This window comes from Myxocyprinus asiaticus, chromosome 36 (assembly GCF_019703515.2).
Source record: "Myxocyprinus asiaticus isolate MX2 ecotype Aquarium Trade chromosome 36, UBuf_Myxa_2, whole genome shotgun sequence".
Lineage (NCBI taxonomy): Eukaryota > Metazoa > Chordata > Actinopteri > Cypriniformes > Catostomidae > Myxocyprinus > Myxocyprinus asiaticus.
Genome location: NC_059379.1, coordinates 25,576,160 through 25,596,464, shown reverse-complemented (window position 1 = coordinate 25,596,464; position 20,305 = coordinate 25,576,160). Strand labels below are relative to the sequence as shown.

The 20,305-nt window shown below is 36.9% G+C and overlaps 2 non-coding genes and 1 pseudogene across 2 annotated transcripts; all 3 read right to left on the bottom strand.

Moving 5' to 3' along the window:
- Window positions 1–1,920: 1,920 nt before the first annotated feature.
- On the bottom strand, window positions 1,921–1,992 carry trnam-cau (transfer RNA methionine (anticodon CAU)). Its single transcript has one exon. It is a non-coding gene; the product is annotated as a tRNA-Met (tRNA).
- Window positions 1,993–2,145: 153 nt separating this feature from the next.
- Window positions 2,146–2,218, bottom strand: trnar-ucg (transfer RNA arginine (anticodon UCG)). Its single transcript has one exon. It is a non-coding gene; the product is annotated as a tRNA-Arg (tRNA).
- A 2,851-nt stretch (window positions 2,219–5,069) lies between these two features.
- Window positions 5,070–7,609, bottom strand: LOC127426840 (uncharacterized; annotated as a pseudogene).
- Window positions 7,610–20,305: the final 12,696 nt, after the last annotated feature.

The following is a 20,305-nucleotide window of genomic DNA, read 5'->3' as shown; positions in this document are numbered from 1 at the left end:
CGCAGGTGATGAGCGGTGCCTGGTTTCCTCCAGACATGATGTTTGGAATTGAGGCCAAACAGTTCAATCTTCATTTCATCAGACCAGAGAATCTTGTTTCTCACAGTCTGAGAGTCCTTTAGGTGCTTTCATGTGTCTTGCACTGAGAAGAGGCTTCAGTCTTGCCACTCTGTCATAAAGCCCAGATCGGTGGAGTGCTGCAGTGATGACTGTCCTTCTGCAAGTTTCTCCCATCTCCACACATGATCTCTGGAACTCAATTAGACTGACCATCGGGTTCTTGGTCAGCTCTCTTACTAAGGCCCTTCTCCCCCGATTGCTCAGTTTGGCCGGGTGGCCAGCTCTAGGAAGAGTCCTGGTTGTTCCAAACTTCTTCCATTTAAGAATTATGGCCACTGTGCTCCTGGGAACCTTCAATGCAGCCGAAATTGTTTTGTAGCCTTCCCCAGATCTGTACCTCGACACAATCCTGTCTCTGAGCTCTGCAGGCAGTTCCTTTGACCTCATGGCTTTGTTTTTGCTCTGATATGCATTTTCAGCTGTGAAACCTTATATAGACAGGTGTGTGCCTTTCCAAATCATGTCCAGTCAATTGAATTTGACACAGGACTCCAATCAAAGTGTAGAAAGACCTAAAAGTTGATCCAGAGGAATGGGATACACCTGAGCTAAATGTCAAGTGTCATAGCAAAGGGTCTGAATACTTATGTCAATGTGATATTTCATTTTTTTTCTTTTTAATGAATTTGAAAAGTTATGAAAAATCTGGTTTTTGCTTTGTCATTATGGGGTATGGAGTGTAGATTTATGTAAAAAAAATAAATAAAAAAAATAATGTAAAGCATTTTAGGATAAGGCTGCAACATAAAATGTGAAAAAAAAATGAAGGGGTCTGAATACTTTATGAATACATTATAAAAAAATAACATCAGCACAACAGGGATTTTTGGTATAAAATGTTTTACATGCATGCAAGATAGAAAAAGCATCTGTAAAATATATTCAGTGGAGTAAGACAACATTTAAAAAAATAAAAAATAAATAAGTTTTCGTCTCCTCCCGCAAAGCTATTGTGTGGTTTGAGAAGACCTGTACTATAGTGAACAAGTCGTATGGACCAGTTTTACTTATAGGTTAAGTAAATGTTGCAGTTTCTCTGACACAAGCACTAGATGTCTGTGTGTGTGGTAATCATCACATTATTATTGGAATGAACAAAAATAAATACAATCAGTCAAGATGCTGCCAGTCGTGTCTGCCATTCTTACATTTTGCCAACTAAAGGTTATCAGCTAAGTATATTATGTGCAATTTTCTGCGGTATGAACATAAATACAATTGGCAATTATATCATATGCATGTAATACCTCATACTTGTCCGGAAAAAGCAACAAATAGAATTTACAGCAATACACCGTAACGTCAACACTCTTGGAAAGATATACTGTTAATATATATGTAATAATGTTTTGCATTCTTCATAGATCTAGAAATAATGCCACAAATGTGGTCAATGAGAAAATGACACCATTTTCAATTACACATTCTATGCAGAATTCAACTCTTGCAATGGAGATTAAAATAATGAAAATAATGACACGTCCTGTTATGTGAACTATATTCTTTCTTAATTACTCAAACGTGCAACATAAATTCATTATTTTATATGTAGGTGCAATACGATCGCTCCCTCAGAATTCAAACAGTTATTATTCAAAGGTATAATCCTGCTATTTAAATATTGTTTACCACAGCCACTAGGAGGCGCTCGGATCAAACTATATTAAAAAAAAGAGGGAATATTTTCTGAAAATAAAGAGGATAATTTCTACTATATAATATATCAGATAAACAAACAAAAATACATTTTTTTAAATTTGTATGTAACATATGCAAATGAAATAAAAAACAAAAAAGTCTTAGCAGAGGATGGTTTCGATCCATCGACCTCTGGGTTATGGGCCCAGCACGCTTCCGCTGCGCCACTCTGCTTCGACAACAGTAGTGGAAATATATAATTATTGTACTGTACTGACTTCTCAGTACCGTTTTAATTTAATTTACATTTAGTTATAAATGGTACTGCACTGCGCCTTTCAATTGTTCAGTGTGCATTGTGTGTGTAAATGTAAAAACACAAAACAACGACCACGAAGGGACTCGAACCCTCAATCTTCTGATCCGAAGTCAGACGCCTTATCCATTAGGCCACGCGGTCGACGTAACAAAATCCTTCACATTAATAGTTTTAGGAGATTTGGCTACAAGATGATGGCTATTTTAGTTGACATTTAAATGAACTGTTGTTTTTCAACAGCTTTTTAGTAGCATTCTAGTGCTTGTGGAGTTTCGCATTCTCCATGTGGATCGCTCGTTTCGGTAGCTTTTCTTAGTTATGCTTACACATACAAGGAATTTGTTTTGGTGACAGGAGCTTCCAGTGTACAACAATACAAAAACAGCAGCAAGACATAGATAATAATAAAAAAAACACATACGTACAGACACACACATACATACATACACACATACACATGAGTAGTGCAAATCTAATACAATCTGTTATGAACAGTGCAAATACAAATCTGTTATGTACAGTGCAAATGTTTGATTTTTATTTTTTTTATTTTTTCAAAGCAATGAAATGGCAGAAGAGGTTGGATGTGTTGGATAAATATAAGAAAGTCTAAACTGTGTATTGCACATTCATTATTGCTCAATGGGGCAATTTAACTGTTCATGAGATGGATAGCCTGAGGGAAAAAACTGTTCCTGTGCCTGAGGGTTCTGGTGCTCAGAGCTCTGAAGCGTTGGCCAGAAGGCAACAGTTCAAAAAGGTAGTAGGCAGGGCGAGTGGGGTCCAGAGTGATTTTTTCAGCCTTTTTCCTCACTCTGGAAGTGTGTAGTTCTTGAAAGGGGGCAGGGGGCAACTAATAATCATCTCAGGAGTCCAAACTGTCTTTTGTAGTCTTCTGATGTCTGATTTCGTAGCTGAACCAAACCAGACAGTTACTGAAGTGCAGAGGACAGACTCAATGACTGCTGAGTAGAACTGTATCAGCAGCGCCTGTGGCAGGTTGAACTTCCTCAACTGATGATGGAAGTCCAACCTCTGCTGGGCCTTTTTCACAATGGAGTCAATGTGGGTCTCCCACTTCAGGTCTTCTGAGATGGTAGTGCCCAGGAACCTGAATGACTCCACTGCTGCCACAGTGCTGTTTAGAATGGTGAGCGGGGTCAGTGTTGGGGTGTTCCTCCTAAAGTCCACAATCATCTCCACCGTTTTGAGCGTGTTCAGCTCAAGGTTATTTTGACTGCACCAGACAGTCAGCTGTTTAAACTCCCTTCTGTATGCAGACTCATCCTCATCTCGTATGAGGCCGATGACAGTGGTGTCGTCTGCAAACTTCAGGAGCTTGACAGAGGGGTCCTTGGTGATGCAGTCTTTGGTGTAGAGGGAGAAGAGTAGTGGGGAGAGCACACATCCCTGGGGGGCACCAGCGCTGATTATACAGGTGCTGGAAGTGAGTTTCCCGTCTCACAAGCTGCTGCCTGTCTGTCAGAAAGCTGGTAATCCACTGACAGATAGACATGGGAACAGAGAGCTGGTGTAATTTATTCTGGAGTATAGCTGGGATGATGGTGTTGAAAGCCGAACTGAAGTCCACGAAAAGGATCCTTGCATATGTCCCTGGTCTGTCCAGATGTTGCAGGATATGATTCAATCCCATGTTGACTGCATCATCCATAGACCTGTTTTTTTTTTTTTTTTTTTTTACAGAAAATAGCCAATTACAATCGTCATGGCGCCGCCCAGTGGTTGAAATTCACATTACAAATTCACACTGGAGCTTTTCTAGTAACTTCAGTGTGGAATGAGTTTTGAATGGACAGAGAATTTAAAATAACATCTTTGTTCTCATGCTGGAAAAAGATCATTTAACTGTGATCAGTGCGGTAAAACGTTTATTTTGGCAGAACACCCAAAAAGACATCTGAAAATTCATGCAAATGTGAAGCCTTATTTGTGTTTCTTTTGTGAAATTTTTTTTCACTGCTGGACTGTTAGAAGGCACCCGAAAATACATACCGTTGAGAAAGCTTATATGTGCTTTGAGGGTGGGAATGCCTTTAACAGAGCCAGTGTTTTGAAACAGTGCCATAGAATTCACACTGGAGTTAAATCTTACAAGTGCTCACTCTTGTGGACAGAGTTTCACTCAGTTTGGAACCCTGAAAAAACATGAGAGAGTTCATACTGGAGAGTAGCCATCCTACTGCCATCCATGTGGGAAGAGTTTCAGTGAATCAAGTCTGCTGAAAATATTACCCACCGTTGTCAGAGTGAAATTCATATTTCAAATAAATAGTTTGATGTTCAAATAAACCAAATTATGTAATTGTCTCTTAACAGAGACAATTTTGTGTGTGTTTAGCAGAAGAAAGAAAGTCATACACATCTTGGATGGCATGAGGTTGAGTAAATTATGAGAGAATTTTAATTTTTGGGTGAACTTTTCCATTAACTAAATATTGTTAGTCTAGCTATCCAAAGGTGAACTAATGTTCTTGCACTGAAATCTCCATGGCCATAGGTTAGAAGCATACCTACTTTTTAATAGTGGCATGTGCATTGTGCATTGTGCAGCAAATGATAAAACATATATATATATGTATATATATATATATATATATATATATATATATATATATATATATATATATATATATATATACAGGGTTGGGAGGGTTACTTTTGAAATGTATTCCACTACAGATTACAGAATACATGCTGTAAAATGTAATTTGCAACATATTCCGTTAGATTACTCAAGGTCAGTAATGTATTGTAAATACTTTGGATTACTTCTTCAGCACTGGTAGATTTTTTCACTTGTTTTGACTATAAAAACTCTGCCAGAACAGTAAGACAAAATACACATGTTAAAAATACATTAACCTAAATATCTTATATGGTATATCTTATATACCATATAAACACTTGCAAATCAAATTCAATTAAGTAAAAAAGTAATATTAGTAAAAATAGGACAGTTATTTTCTCTTTATTAGTACTTATCAGCTAGTCTCTGAAGTAGGGCAATTATGGTATCTTGTTTGAAAGAGATCAACTCCAGTGCCGTTGCCATACTTCCCATTGCATCAGCCATGCTGCATGTTGTTTTTTTCCTTGCAACGCTCACGTGCATCTACCTTGCGCTGATGTTGCTCCTCTAAGCTGGTGCGCTCTTCTTGACTAGTGAGGAAATTTCTAAGAAGTAAAGTGCGTTCCTCAGCCTGCCCATGCTGCTGAGCTACACGTGTGCCCATTGGGTTGAGCCGAAGATGCCTTAATCTCCATTACCAATGGAGCTGGCTTGGGTGAGGTGGAGGGCATAGGTGAATCTGAGCTACAAGAGGGACTGGGGTTTAATTTGGGGGTGACTTTGCACAGCACTGGGGAAGTCAACAGTGTAGGGATCTGGGAAGAGGATGTGATAATGTTGGTGGGAAGCAGACATGGGGTGGCCATTGTAGCCACTGGAACACTGTTAGATGGACGATCTTCTGACTTTACAGCTGCTTTAGCTGTAGTTGCAAATCCAAAAAGCGTGGCTGATGCAGGGCCTCTCTGGACATATCTTGTCTTCCCTAACATATTATCCATCATCTGTGATGAAAAAACAAAAAACAAAAACAGAACAGGGAACATTATTCCATAATTACACAGCAATATTTTTTCACAACCATCACTGGAATACGTTTTTATGTCCAAGATGATCCTAATATCAGTTTTGTTGTAATGGTAGGCTATATAACATTTTTCTTGCTGGTTTATATACTGTATGTATACAGTACTGTGCAAATGTCTTAGGCACATAAGATGCTTCACAAAAGCATTTATCTTAAGATGGTTATTAATATTTTCAGCTATTTTTTCTAGTTCTATGATGATCTTAATATCAGTATTGTTGTTAGCTGTACAACATTTCTCTTTTTTTTTTTATTTTTATGATTCACAGAAAAAAATGTTGACTATCTAGGCAATTAAGAGGTATTTCTATTAAAAAATTATAATGCTCACAACTTGATTTTCTTGAAATCAAATCCCAAATTCATTAAGTAAAAATCCATGTCTTAAAGCCTTTTTGTTTACATTTATAAACCACAGATGCCATTGTCCGTTTGTCACATCTGTATGATTTGGCACACAGCTGATGTTGAAATAGGAAAGAATGTCAATTTAAACTCAAATTTTCAAAGATTAAAATGTACATTTAGACCATAACATTGGACTGGAGCTTTAAGCACCCCAGCAATGTGAGAAAAACATGACCGAATTATTAATAACTGACTGCCTGCATATTTGTACATACTTCAAAGTACTCCCATGATGCCTTTGTCTGGCCCCCACACAATGAGCTGCGATCTTTAACCCTCTTGTATGTGACAATGAGGTTGTTCCATTTGCGCCTAATCTTCCCCACAGGTAAAGAGTGACCATGACTCTCCAGTTCTTTTTGAACGCTCTGGAAGAGAAGCGAGCACTCTCGTGAGCTATAAACATCCCAGCACCTGTGCATCGCTTCAGTGAGGTGCACAATGGCACCATGGGTGAATTCAGATGATGTGGAAACTACCTCAGTCCCTCGACCACCTGTGAAGTTTGCAGACATTTAAGTACACCAGTACACCATAAAACATTTTTTCTTTTAATCATATTATGTCATGAAAACAGTCAAATCTGAAAATTATCTGGAGGTCATTTTAAAGCGATAATAAAAATAACCCCAAAATGCTCTCATCATTTACTCACCCTCATGCCATCCCAGATGTGTATGACTTTCTTCTGCTGAATACAAAGATTTTTAGAAGAATATCAGCTCTGTAGGTCCATTCAATGCAATTGCATTGTATAGACCTACAGAGCTGATATATTTTTCATAAAATCTTTGTTTGTGTTCAGCAGAAGAAAGAGAGTCATGTACATCTGGGATGGCATGAGGGTGAGTAAATGATGAGAGAATTTTCATTTTTGTGTGAACAATTCCTTTAAATAAATACAGTTTTGCAGACAGTAATAAGTTATTTGGGACATTTCACACCCATATTCACCATGAGGGACTTTATTGTCTCTGTTGTTAAATATTGACGATGATGATAAAGCATTGTTAACACTGATGGGATCTGTGACAAGTGCACAAAAATGCTGCAGATTAATTCTCAGAACGTGACATATTTTTTGTCATATTAAATATGTAAAATAACATGGAGAAGGAAAAAAAACTTGTTTTAGCTCAGTTACTTTGAAGGAGCACCAATTTCTCTATACAACATTGAATTTGGGACCAAAGTTTTACATTATACACAATTTAGTCCCGTTACTATACTGCCAGTGGCGGCAATTTGGGGGTCTACAGAGGTTAAAATAAAAATAAAAAAATGGCAAAAATACTCGTTTATTACATTTTTATTAGAGCTCTTGATGAAAGCAGGCAATAACACTCACAGAAGAAAACAGGAGTTGGGGCCTAAAGCTGCTCGCCTTACTGTGACGCTCGTGCAGAAGATAAGCTTGCAGTCGAGTCGGTTGCAGCTGTGAGGTCATCGCATAACGACATGCAACTACTTGCAGATGACTCATTAATAAGAGATGTGCCCATCATTGCACTACGCCTCGGGACAAATCGAAGCGTGCATGAAATAAGAATTGGACTGGCAAGAGGTGAGCCTGATACTGATGCAGACACACTAAACCTTGTGAAGTAACCCGGTTTCTAATGTTTCACAACTTTCCCAAGCAGACATCAGTCAAATCCTTCTCAGATTTATATATATATATATATATATATATATATATATATATATATATATATATATATATATATATATATATATGTCTGTGTGTGTGTGTGTGGGTGTGTAAGGGATAATCCACGGTTAGGTGTGTTAAACGATTTTAAATGCACGACGTGGAGGTGAAGAAGGTGGTTGCCTCTGCGAAGTGCATTTAAAATAGTTTAATGCACACCTAGCCGTGGATTATCTCACTTATGCCATGGTCACTTGCCAGAATTGATTAGTTACAGCTGTCATACATTTTTTGCAGTGCAAATTTTGACTGGAAGAACAAAAAAATAACCTACAATAACCCTACAATAATAGATCTACAGCGCTGCCAATTCAGACACAGAGAAAAAGTAGTGCGACCACACACTTGGTCAAAACTGTGAATTAAAATACACAATCCAGAAATAATAATATCCACAGAATGCAGAGGGGTTGGAACTCCAGAGAAAATGTACTATTTAATTTGTATTCATTGTCATTTTCACATAAATGTGGAAAAACCAGTGTTATAAACGTGGCATTGACAGTAAAAGTAGCACTTACTGTATGAAAAGGGGAAAACCATTCAAAACACTCTGGAACCAGCAGATTTTGACCTCTGAGACATCGGTATGGTATCCATCAAAGCTGCATGATTGACTGAATTAAGAATGAAATCGCAATTTGTCCTTGAACTGTAGCGCTTCACCATAAAATGCTGCGTGCATTTTGTAAACAAACAGTGCTTCTTCAGCGTTTGAGTCAGATACACTGGTTGCCAATAGTTTGGAATAATGTACAGATTTTGCTGTTTCGGATGGAAATTGGTACTTTAATTCACCAAAGTGGCATTCAGCTGGTCACAATGTATAGTCAGGACATTACTGATGTAAAAAACAGCACCATCACTATTTGAAAAAAGTCATTTTTGATCAAATCTAGACAGACCCCATTTCCAGCAGTCATCACTCCATCACCTTATCCTTGAGTATTCATGTTAAATTGCTAATTTGGTACGAGAAAATCACTTACCATTATATCAAACACAGCTGAAAGCTATTTGGTTTGTTAAATGAAGCTTAACATTGTCTTTGTGTTTGTTTTTGAGTTGCCACAGTATGGAATAGACTGGCATGTCTTAAAGTCAATATTAGGTCAAAAATGGCAAAAAGAAAAAAAAAAAAGAAGAAAAGAAATGGCTTTCTCTAGAATATCATCAGTCATTCACTGTTTTGAGGAATGAAGGCTATACAGTGCTTGAAATTGCCAAAAAACTGAAGAGTTCATACAAGGAACTGGTAAGGAACTGTTGATCTCTCAGTACTCTGCTGAACTGTTGGCAGAGCAGCAGTCTCTTAGTGATATACGTGAGGCACAAACCGCTGTTGAGGTCATTCCTGGCAGTGACAGGAGATAAACAGATCTGCAAATGAGCAGTCAAACTCCACCTCATATTCTCAGCGTGGGTCAGTTTTCAAAATTTTTTTTACGTTTATTTCCTTTATGTCCAGTTATGTGAAAGAGGCATCTTCATGTCACAAATTATGGATAGATGCAATTTTATTAATTGTGTGGCATTGTGGCAAGTGCTCATATCCCTCAGATTGGAATAAAACATGCTGCACCTGAAGAGACCAATGTATTCTCCATCAACATGAGGGCATGTTCATACGTATTGGTTACAATGCCAAAAATGCTCTACTGTAATATTTGTTTTGCCAATTTCTGCTGTGTTGTTCTTCTGACATTTACATTTTACATCTATTCAATCTAATTTTTTATGAAAAGTAAAAAGAAGGCGAGGATTCTTTAATTGTCATTATCACATTTATATTTCTGTTATATATGCTATTAATGATTTGGTGGTTTATTTGATGATTGGTGCATTATAAGAATATATTTATGAAATATTTATTTTAATGTCCTCCATGTGGGTAAATTGGTTGTGTCTTCATTTAAGACTTTAACTGTAATCAACACTTTAATTGGCTGTGGCACCACCAGATGGAGCCATGAAACCAAATGCGTCATATGAGTGAGCGAAAACTTGGTCTCATTCGACTGTAATGATTACTGATATCAGAAACTGCCATGCTGTATTGTATTGATTGCCTATTAATTACACACACACACACACACACACACACACACACACACACACACACACACACACACACACACACACACACACACCCACAGACATGTTGGTGCAGCTATCATTATGAGGACTCTCAATAGACATAAAGATTTTTATACTGTACAAACTATAGATTCTATCCCCTAACCCTAACCCTACCCCTAAACCTAACCCTCACAAAAAACATGCTGCATTTTAACCTTTTCAATAAAACATCATTTAGTATGTTTTTTAAGCAATTTGAATTATGGGGACACTAGAAATGTCATCATAAACCACATTTATAGCATAATACCCTTGTAATTACCAGTTTGTAACCTAAACAAGTCCTCGTAAACCACTTAAACCTGCCCACACACACACACATGTTGGGTTTTCATGTTTTATGAGGACTCTCCATAGACATAATAGTTTTCATACTGTACAAACTTTATATTATATCCCCTAACCCTAACCCTACCCCTAAACCTAACCCTCACAGAAAACTTTCAAAATTTTTACATTTTCAAAAAACATAATTTAATATGATTTATAAGCTGTTTTCCTCCTGGGGACCTACTGATTGTCCCCACAATGTCAAAAATGTCAGGTTTTACTATCCTTGTGGGGACATTTGGCCCCCTCAACGTAGGGAATACCCAGACACATACACACACACACACACACGCACACACACAAACTTGTTTTTATATAATTGTGGGGACTCTCCATAGACTTCCATGCATTTTATGGATTTTCTACCGATCTAACGATAATTTCTATCCCTTAACCCTAACACATGTAAACATGTAGTATGTTTAATAAGCCATTTCCCTCATGGGGACCGCTGGCTGGGCCCCACAAGGTAGGTGATCACAGGTTTTACTATCCTTGTGGGGACATTTATTCCCCACAATATGGTATAAACACGCACACACACACACACACACACACACACACACACACACACACACACACACACACACACACAAATATTTTCATCTTCTGGCAGCTTATAATTGTTTATCATATGAATACCCAACACCACATGTCCCAAAAGAAACATTCATGTCTTGTTTACATATACCTTTGTGTTTTCATTATTCAAGACGATACTTTATAACTTTGCACTTTGAATGCTGCAAGTTACCCCTTATTCTGTGCAGGTCAATCTGGGCTCCTTTTTCCTAAGAGCAGATGAGTCACTATGGAGACAGACCACAAGTCCTATTGGCATTATGTGTCCTCTCCTCCAGGCATACTATCTGGGGTATAAAGGGATGAAGTAGGGTAAAATCACATTGCTATTCACCACTGTGAAATTATTGTGGCTATTTTATGATTCTTTGCCCAGGGGGAATAAACTGCAAACGTAATAAAATTCTACGGCATCAGGTTACCTTTTTTTTTTTTATATACATTGGTTGCATGTTTGGAGTATAAATTAAAGTTTCTGCCTTCCAAGAATAATGTCATAGTTGACATTGCCTTTGGCTATGACACTATATCCTTTATAGTAATATTGCTTTGCCTGGCCGCACTGCCTAAATTAGTTGCTGAGCCCAAATTGTTAATATTTTTCTTGGAACTGGGTGTTAAATGTTTTTGGTTTGCCTTCTGGATGCACTTGATTGTGTCACTGGCTAAATTACATACAGAACTAACTATTTAATTGAAAATGAAGCATTGCTGTCCCTTGAGCATAATGTGCTTACGTGAGTGGGCACATTGTGACTCACCATGATAACTTTTGTTTTAGATAGTATGGCTCAGTTTCCACAGAGATATCTGTATATTGCTATTACTAATGACATCTGTGCACTTGTTTTGAATCCCTGAAGCTTAACCATAATTGGAAATGATATTGCTTGTTAAAGTGCACTAAGCTGTGATTAACTCCATTGCCACCGAGGGCGATGCAATTATCCATCCAGCACCACTGTCAAAAAAGAAGCAGCTCAGAAAAGACCAAACATGGCAAAGCACTGTTTTAACAACTCCTCTGATCAAGTCATCATCTATAGTTCTGCTCAGTCTTTTGATGATTTTACAGTTTCTGTAGGAATATTTTGACCCCCCAATCAAGGTTTGACCCACATTACCCTTTTAGCGCCTTAACGGGTAATGTTTTGATAATAAAAAAGTTAACTGACCTGCTTGCGACAAACATTAAAAGTTATATAATAAAAAAACAAACAAAAAAGAACATTTGTTTAATTAAGTACAATTTTACTCAATTAAAAGTCCAAGTATAAAAACATACTTGAGTCAAAGTAAAGCAGTATTCCCATTAAATTGTACTTAAGTATTAAAAAGTAAAAAGTAACTTTTTTTCCCAGCTAGAATGAAATCAAGAGAGGAGATTGTGTGAGAGAGGATGTTGTTAAATTCGATTGGTTTGTTAAGTAGCCTTTTTACTGTCTCTGACGACTGTCACATTTCTCCCCCAGTCGCATTCGCAACCTGGTCATAGAATCATGTTAAAAAACCTAGGTTTTTGCAAAATAATTTTTATGTGGCCACTATACAGCCACATGTTTTTTTGACCATTTTTACAAATGTAATATCTTAAACATTACATTACCGCTAAGAGTATACACCGAAGCGAGTGAAAACACTGGAGACCGGAGATTGAAATCAGTTGAATCGTGGAACACTTCCGCATTCAGGAAAATGTTGGATAGCATATGACTCATTTGCATTACATAACCAACTACATTCACAAGCTTGTTTAAGTGTGATCAAACTGTGTGGTAGGTCAGCTGATAGAGTGTTGCATATGCGATACAAAGGACCAGAGTACGAGTCGGCACGTGGGCCGAAAGTGTCATAAAAGCACCACAAAAGGACGCAATTGTGTTTTTCGTCCCACATTTGCTTTTTCTGACACTATCGGTTAGGTTTAGGTTTAAGGTTTAGGGTAGGGAGGTAGGTTTTGTTGATTTAAATCTCGATAGAACATTAATCTTAAAAACCTCATCTGTTTGGGAGAACATTTAACTTGCTTTTAGTGCCACACATTGGACTTTGCTATTCAGAACTGCCCTAATATGTGTAATGAACCACATAATTTTATTTTGCAAAAATATTGCCACAGTCACGCAAATTCCATTGCATGGGAGAAGGCACTCACGAGTTGCGATGTCAGAGCACCCAGCCCCTTGAGATGTAGAGAAAATCAAAATCAAAAATCAAAATAATCTTTGAAGAAACTTAGTAATGTTGTTGGTTTTGTGAACTGTTTTTTGAGGTTTGTTACCAAACCTTGCTGTTGAGCAGATGGAAGAATTCAATAAAATTAATAATTAATATTTACAACTCCAATTCCAAAAAAGCTGGGACAGTATGAAAAATGCTAATAAAAACAAAAAGTGATTTGTAAATTAAATTCACCCATTGCTATATTGAAAGCACTACAACTACACATTATGTGATGTTTTACCTTGTGAATTTCATAATTTTTTTTTTTTTTAAATGTTCAGTAATTTCAAATCAGATGATTGCAACACACTCCAAAAAAGTTGAGATGGGCAATTTAAGACTAATAACAATTTGACGAGTTGAAATAACAAGGCGATGTGAAACAGGAGATGTTAAACATTATTTCATAATTATTTTATTATCATTAGTATCATCATTATCATTGCTGGTTTTATAGTTATTATTATAATGAATAGTTGCCTAACAACAAAAATTCAGCAAATAGGGAGTAGAAATTCATAGATATGATTTAAATATGAAGGCAAGTGTAGAAATAAATGGCATGTACACATTTAATTACGAAAGCCTTTTATTCTTATATATACTGCATATACTATATTTGCAACATGAAGGATAATCTTTTACTTCATAACTGTCCTAACTGTAGAAGTAGCAGACCTTTAGAATAAAGTTTAGGACAAAAAATGTCAGTGTTTCTCACTTCTTGCTCATAGTTTTGAATGACTACATCACATTCAGTCAGGTGGTCAAAGACGGACTAGTCGCAAAAATATTTCAGTGTATCCGAAGCTCAAATCAGATCCGAAATTCTGCCTTTGTAGATAGTCAGAACTCCACAAAGCCGCTGTGCGACACTGCATTTGAAACGACTGACCTCTGGTCTGTCATTTGTCGGATGTAGTGAAAAGGTGGCTTCAGTCCAGTAAGACAAAAGAACATTATCTGCAAATATGTAGCGAGTACTTTACAAGTTCAAATAAAATTGTAACTATTTTTACTTTGGAAATGTAATTAAGTTAAAGTACAAGTATTCTGTTTAAATTGCACTCAAGTAAAGTACAAATCCCCCAAAATAATACTTAAGTATTTTAACTCAATTACTTTACACCCCTGAATGTATGTACAAAGTAACATAAACCAAGAATTCCAAGATGAACAAATTGTATTCATTGTTATTTCTTGCAACCTAATTTGGAATGTAATACATGTTACATGTGCATATGCTAACGTCTATAACCTTAACGTAAAGTGTATAATTAAATCATAAACCTGAATAACAACCCCCCGTTCTGACCCCCCTGAAGGTCATTGTGTAATTTGCACCCTGGATTTAACAAAAGAGATTCTTAAAAATGAATATACTGTACATAAAGGAAAGTTTGTTCTGAACCAGAATCTAAAAGGACATAAATATTTCTTTAAAACGTATAGGCACTCCAACTTTTTTCTTTTTTTTCAATATTTGGACTTGCGCTATTGCCATGTAATGCAACATAGGGTGCAGAAGTCAACTCATAATAATAATAATAATAATAATGACATTGCAACCTTTCTAAGGTTTTTTTTTTTTCTTCTTCTTCTTTTTTTAGACCCGTAGTTTTGCTTATGAAATTTTATTGAATTGACAAGTAATAATCCTTTGGATAAAACATCTGCTAAATGAACAAATGCAAATCTAATTGTAAAGTATTGCACTCAAATGTAGTGATATGTGAGAGTTTTCAATATACTGTATGTAGTTGTAATGGTCAGGTTATGATTACTCACTTCTTCATGTAAGACCTGGGCAGCTCACCTGTGCCCCAACTCATTTAGATGATTGCTCAGACTTTGAAATTTAGACAATAAAACCTTTAGCAGTTTTCCTCAGATTTCTCCCTATAGATTCATCTTTATGTTGGCACATCTCTGCCAGCCCCAGTTTAAATAAATACAATATGAATAAGGCACAACAGAGGAGATAATTCTTGCTCTTTTCCTTTTCCTTCAAATCAATCCATCTCTGCTCCTTTCACAATAGTGCACGCCCACATGCTCCTGCAGAACTGGGCTAATTGCCATCAGCAGCATCTAAGGTCGTGATCTAGTGTGTGCCTTAGTTGTTGTAGGGAATCCAGCGCAAAGGCTTCCACACTCCCCAGCACTGACTTGCACAGAACAGGGGCTACAGAGGCGCAAGCCCCTGCCCCTTTTGTTCACAAATCTAAATTAAGTGGAGGTGCCTTTAAGAGCACGGAGATTAAAGCGGAGGCGGACTGGGAAGAAAAATCGGCCATAAAGTTGTTGAGTGTGTGTGTGTGTGTGTGTGTGTGTGTGTGTGGTGGTGGTGGGGCGGGAGGGTCGCTGTTCTTCCCTGCATATCGCGCCCCCCTTTGGCCTATTGCGGCGCCATTTTGTGGCCCTCTTCAGCCAGTCGCGGCACGTTCGGCATAACGCACTTTAATGTTACATTATGCCTTCAGAGCCTGAATGCTCTGAACCTATATTCCCTTACAAACTTGGATAAGGTTGTAACAGAGGTCATAAAAGCTGCAAAAAAGAAGTAGCAAAATGCTGTTAAAATAGTTTTAGATGTCGTAACATGTCACACTTCAAGGCATGTACATTTTCCAGAAGTATTTCAAGTGAGCAAATGAAAGCTACATTTCCCCTTGATAGTGTATCTGTAGACTTGCTCACGGGCAGACATGCAATGGTGACTGAAGGCGACTGTTAAGTTGGCACAAATGGCACCAGACCGGGTGACAGGTGGAGCTGTCCACCCACTGAGAGCTGTAGGCAGATCTCTCATGGTCTGCCTCAGTGTGCCCAACCTGCCAGTTGTATCTCCTTTGGCACCGCTGAGTCAACATTCTGAGGTCATGAAATATGGCAAATTTGGCATCTTCTCACTGATATAACTTTTCTCAGGATCATGTGATATACTTCTTTCAATTTCCCTAGATCAGGAGTTTTGAAAAAGACACATGCAACATGCAACCATTGGTTTGTGAGTTTCTATAAATCCAAGTATCCGTTTTAAAAGAATAGTTCACCCAAAAATGAAAATTCTGTCATTATTTACTCATCTTCATGCTGTGTCAAACCATATGACTTTCACATAATTATTTTGTGTATTTGTAATTCTCACACAATAGCAGACGATTGTGAGACACTTTAAAGCATAAAAAGCACTAAAAAGTATCACAAAAGTAGTCTATGTGACTTTTGATGTGCATCATTTACCAAGTCTTCTGAAGGCATATGTTAGGTTTTGGTAAGAAACAACCCAAGTTGAAAGTAATTTTTTCAGTAAAAATGACATCCGTTTCAAGTTCATGAAAGAAGCTATGAAAGAAGCTTGCGTTCACGCAAGAACTTGTGTTGTTTTAGGCGCTAAACACAACTCAAGTTCTCGTGTGAACACGTGCCACTATGAATGAGCCTATTTTTGTGTTCCACACTAAAAATAAAGTCATACAGGTTTGGAACAACATGAGGAATTATTACAGAATTTTATTTTTTTGGTTGAACTATTCCTTTAATATGTGTACTCTACCTCCTCCTTCTTCTCTCCTCAGGGCTATTTCTAGCTATAAGCAGTATAAGCGGCCGCTTAGGGCCCCGGAGCCACCGGGGGCCTCACAAAGCAAAGTCATTTTTATTTTATTTATTTTCAAAAAAATAAAAATAAAATAAAATAAAATACTGTACATACTTAAAGCTGCAAAGGTTTTTTAAGAATTTCACTTAGGGCCCCCATATGTTCAGAAATGGCCCTGCCTCTCCTATTTCAACCTGTGTTGAGTCATCTGCAACATCTATTAGAGGGGGATTTTCATTGGTTTTAGATTAACCTTTTACGACCCCACACCCATATGTGTGGATGTTATATTTTGGCTTCACTATATGCAACACATAATTTCAATAAATTAAAACCAACTGAATACTGTTTACAAGATTCAACACTGTCATTTAAGGGTTAAACTTCTGGCCAACCGCATCACGTGACATGATTTCGAGGAAGCGCTGCTACTGGTGCAGCGCAAACAAACATGCTTCTGGTAAGAAACCTATTTCAGTTTTTTACTGAAACCCATTTGGTTGTAAAGAGTAGTGTCTCTAGTTTCGTTTGATATGCGAATTAAAAAATCCATTCATTTTTCGTACGTCAGAGTGCTGATAAAGATGAAGTCCACATATGTAGAACCGCGTTCCCTCAAAAGTTGAAAAAACATGTTAGTTATTTTGAATATTTTTCAACATTAACACATCTGTGGGTCAATTCACTTCATTTTAATATACATTTTGTTATTGTTTTATTTTGTTATCACTGTACAATACAGTTCTATTCATTAACATTAATTAATTCATTCCTAAATATTTACTGTGCATTTTCACATTGAGAATAAATGTAATCATGCAAAAGCTGAAAAATGTTGCTTTCAGAGGCTTTATATGGAGTTAGGATGAAAATAAGGTGCATTTCTAACTTTTCAGAGATCAGTGCAGACTGACAGCACACTGGAGGTTAAGTCATTCACTAAATAGGGAGCAAAGGTGCATCCTATAGCTTTCTATGCAGCTAAGTGCATTCACTCCTAAAATTCGACCAAAAGTTCAGTTTAGGCTGCAGATGATGTTTGGACCACTCAATATGTTTGGCAGACATGGAACAATGATGATCAGTACATAGATTCAAAATGTTATAATGCAAAATTGTATTTTAACATGGTTGGCAGTGATTTGATGATGCTGGCCGTTACTTTCAGTAAGAATGATTAATTCAGCTTTATAGAAATTCAGCTGTAATGAATTACGTGTCAAAAACATGAATAATCAACACTTCTGGACACACAAAACTATTTGATGAAAAAGATCTGACTAGCTATAGCTTGGTATTACTTAAAATTTCACAACATAGTCCCACTGTCCACATATGTGGACATACATTTTTAAGAAAACTATTTGCTCTAGACATTTTTGTTTTGTTTTTTGTCTTGTATATTAGGTCCTACTAGTTGCAAATCAAAAAGGGAAATGGAAATGCACACAGACAGCACTTTGTTGCCCACAGCATGAACCTGAACCACACATCAGAAGAAAAAAAAACACATTTGCTGATGTAAATGTGTGCAAGATTTGTATGCAAGTTCTGGGACTCTTGAAGTAACATATGTTGCACACATGGACAGCTGTTCATTACCTGCATGAAGTATACATATATAAAGAGCATGTTTTTACAGAAGAAAGCAATTAGTACTTCTTCAAGATATTCTCCTTTGACCAAATGTTCTCAGTACTCTCTGTAATTTTTCTACTTGTGCAGAACTGATAGCCAATTTGATCACATTGATCTTACTCTGTGCTCGTTATTTTGAGTCGCTCAGTTTGTTACTTGTGGCAATATAAATAGAAGCAAATTAATCACATGGACTGCAGATGAACATCTTTTTCGATTCGTCAAAAAGCTCCTCACAAATGAATAGCTCTACCATTTTGCATCATGCTCCAATTGGAAATGTGTGTTACATTATTGTGTGCCTAATAGTTTTTCTTGGAGTGTGGATGTGTGGTATGCATTTTATTGTATTAAACATTTCACACTGCTCAGAAAGAATAGACTATGTGATGAATCAGAGGGGTTTCAGAACTATTTTCAAAATATTTAATCTAGGTCAGGTTGTTCTGGCCCTTAGTTCAATTAAAAGCTATTTAAATTATTATGCTCAATTGACAACATTTGTGGCAAAATGTTGGTTACCACAAAACATAATTTTGACTCTTCCTTTATTTAAAAACAAGGTTACAGTAATGGACTTACAATGGAGGTGAATGGGGCCAGTCCATAAACAATGAAATACATTCTGTTTCAAAAGTATAGCCACAAGATGTAAACAATATATGTGTTAACATGATTTAGTGTGATAAAATCAGGGATTTACCGCATATACCAGATTACAGGATTTACTACTATTATGTTTTCATGAAAACAGAGTTGTAAAATTGGATATATCTTTACAAAAATACGTTTAGTAAATGATTTTATTACCGTAAAATCATAACACATATAATGTTTACATCTTGTGGCTATTACTTTTGAAACTGTGTGTATTTTAATATATATGGACTGGCCCCATTCACTGGACCCATTGTACGTGCCTTACTGTAACTGTGATATTTGCTTTAACATCCTTTAAAATATATTACACTGTAAAAAAAAAATAATAACCTAAAACATGTACTTCGTGTGGCAATCTTCATATTGGCATTTAAAAGTACTGGTTTTATACAAGTCAGAAATAATAATGTGTAAAACTGATTCAGCCTGATAAATACATGAGTTTTCAGTTTGAGTCACATCAGATAAAAATGCTTCTTAAAAGGATCATTCACCCAAAATGTTCTCAATCACCATTAAAAAAAAAAAAAAAAAAAAAAAGACTCAATGAAAGAAAAGGGTGCCTGAGGCTAACTTTCTGCGTAACATCTGCTTTTGTGTTCCACAGAAGAAAGTCATAAGGGTTTGGAACAAAATGAGGGTGAGTAAATGATGACATAATTTTCATTTTTGGGTGAACTACCCCTTTAAAGAAAAACTGCACTATTCACTTTTGCACTATTCAGACTACAGTCTGTAAAAAGAAAAGCTTTCAGTCATTAGAGTAGGTATTTATAGAAATAGAGAGAAAAAAGCATTAGAGTGCGAGAGATGTGCATGAATGTAGGTGGTATATGGTGTGGTTATCAGCATCATCAATCACACGTGTTTTGAGGCCTCTCAAACAACTATGATGTCACAGGAGAAAGGCAGCCAATCAGATGCCTCCGATCAACCCCTCTGCTCTCATTAGCTCCTCCCTGACCAGCTTTGTATAATTCAGTCAGCTCAGCTAGCAAAACAGACAATGTGCTGCTGTTACAAGCAGGGCAGGCACACCAATGCAACGGAGCAAGGAACGCATCAAAGCCTGAGAAAGGAGGTGAGCAAATCTTCTTTCAACTTAGCATGCCAGCATCTCTCTTACTCTATGATTCTCCATATCCTCATACAGCTCCATATATAGATCACTGCATGAAATATCCCTTCTTCTCAGGTAACTAGTTACTCCTGACAGAGCCAGTAGAAGAAGGAACAGCAAACCAGCAAGAGCTCAC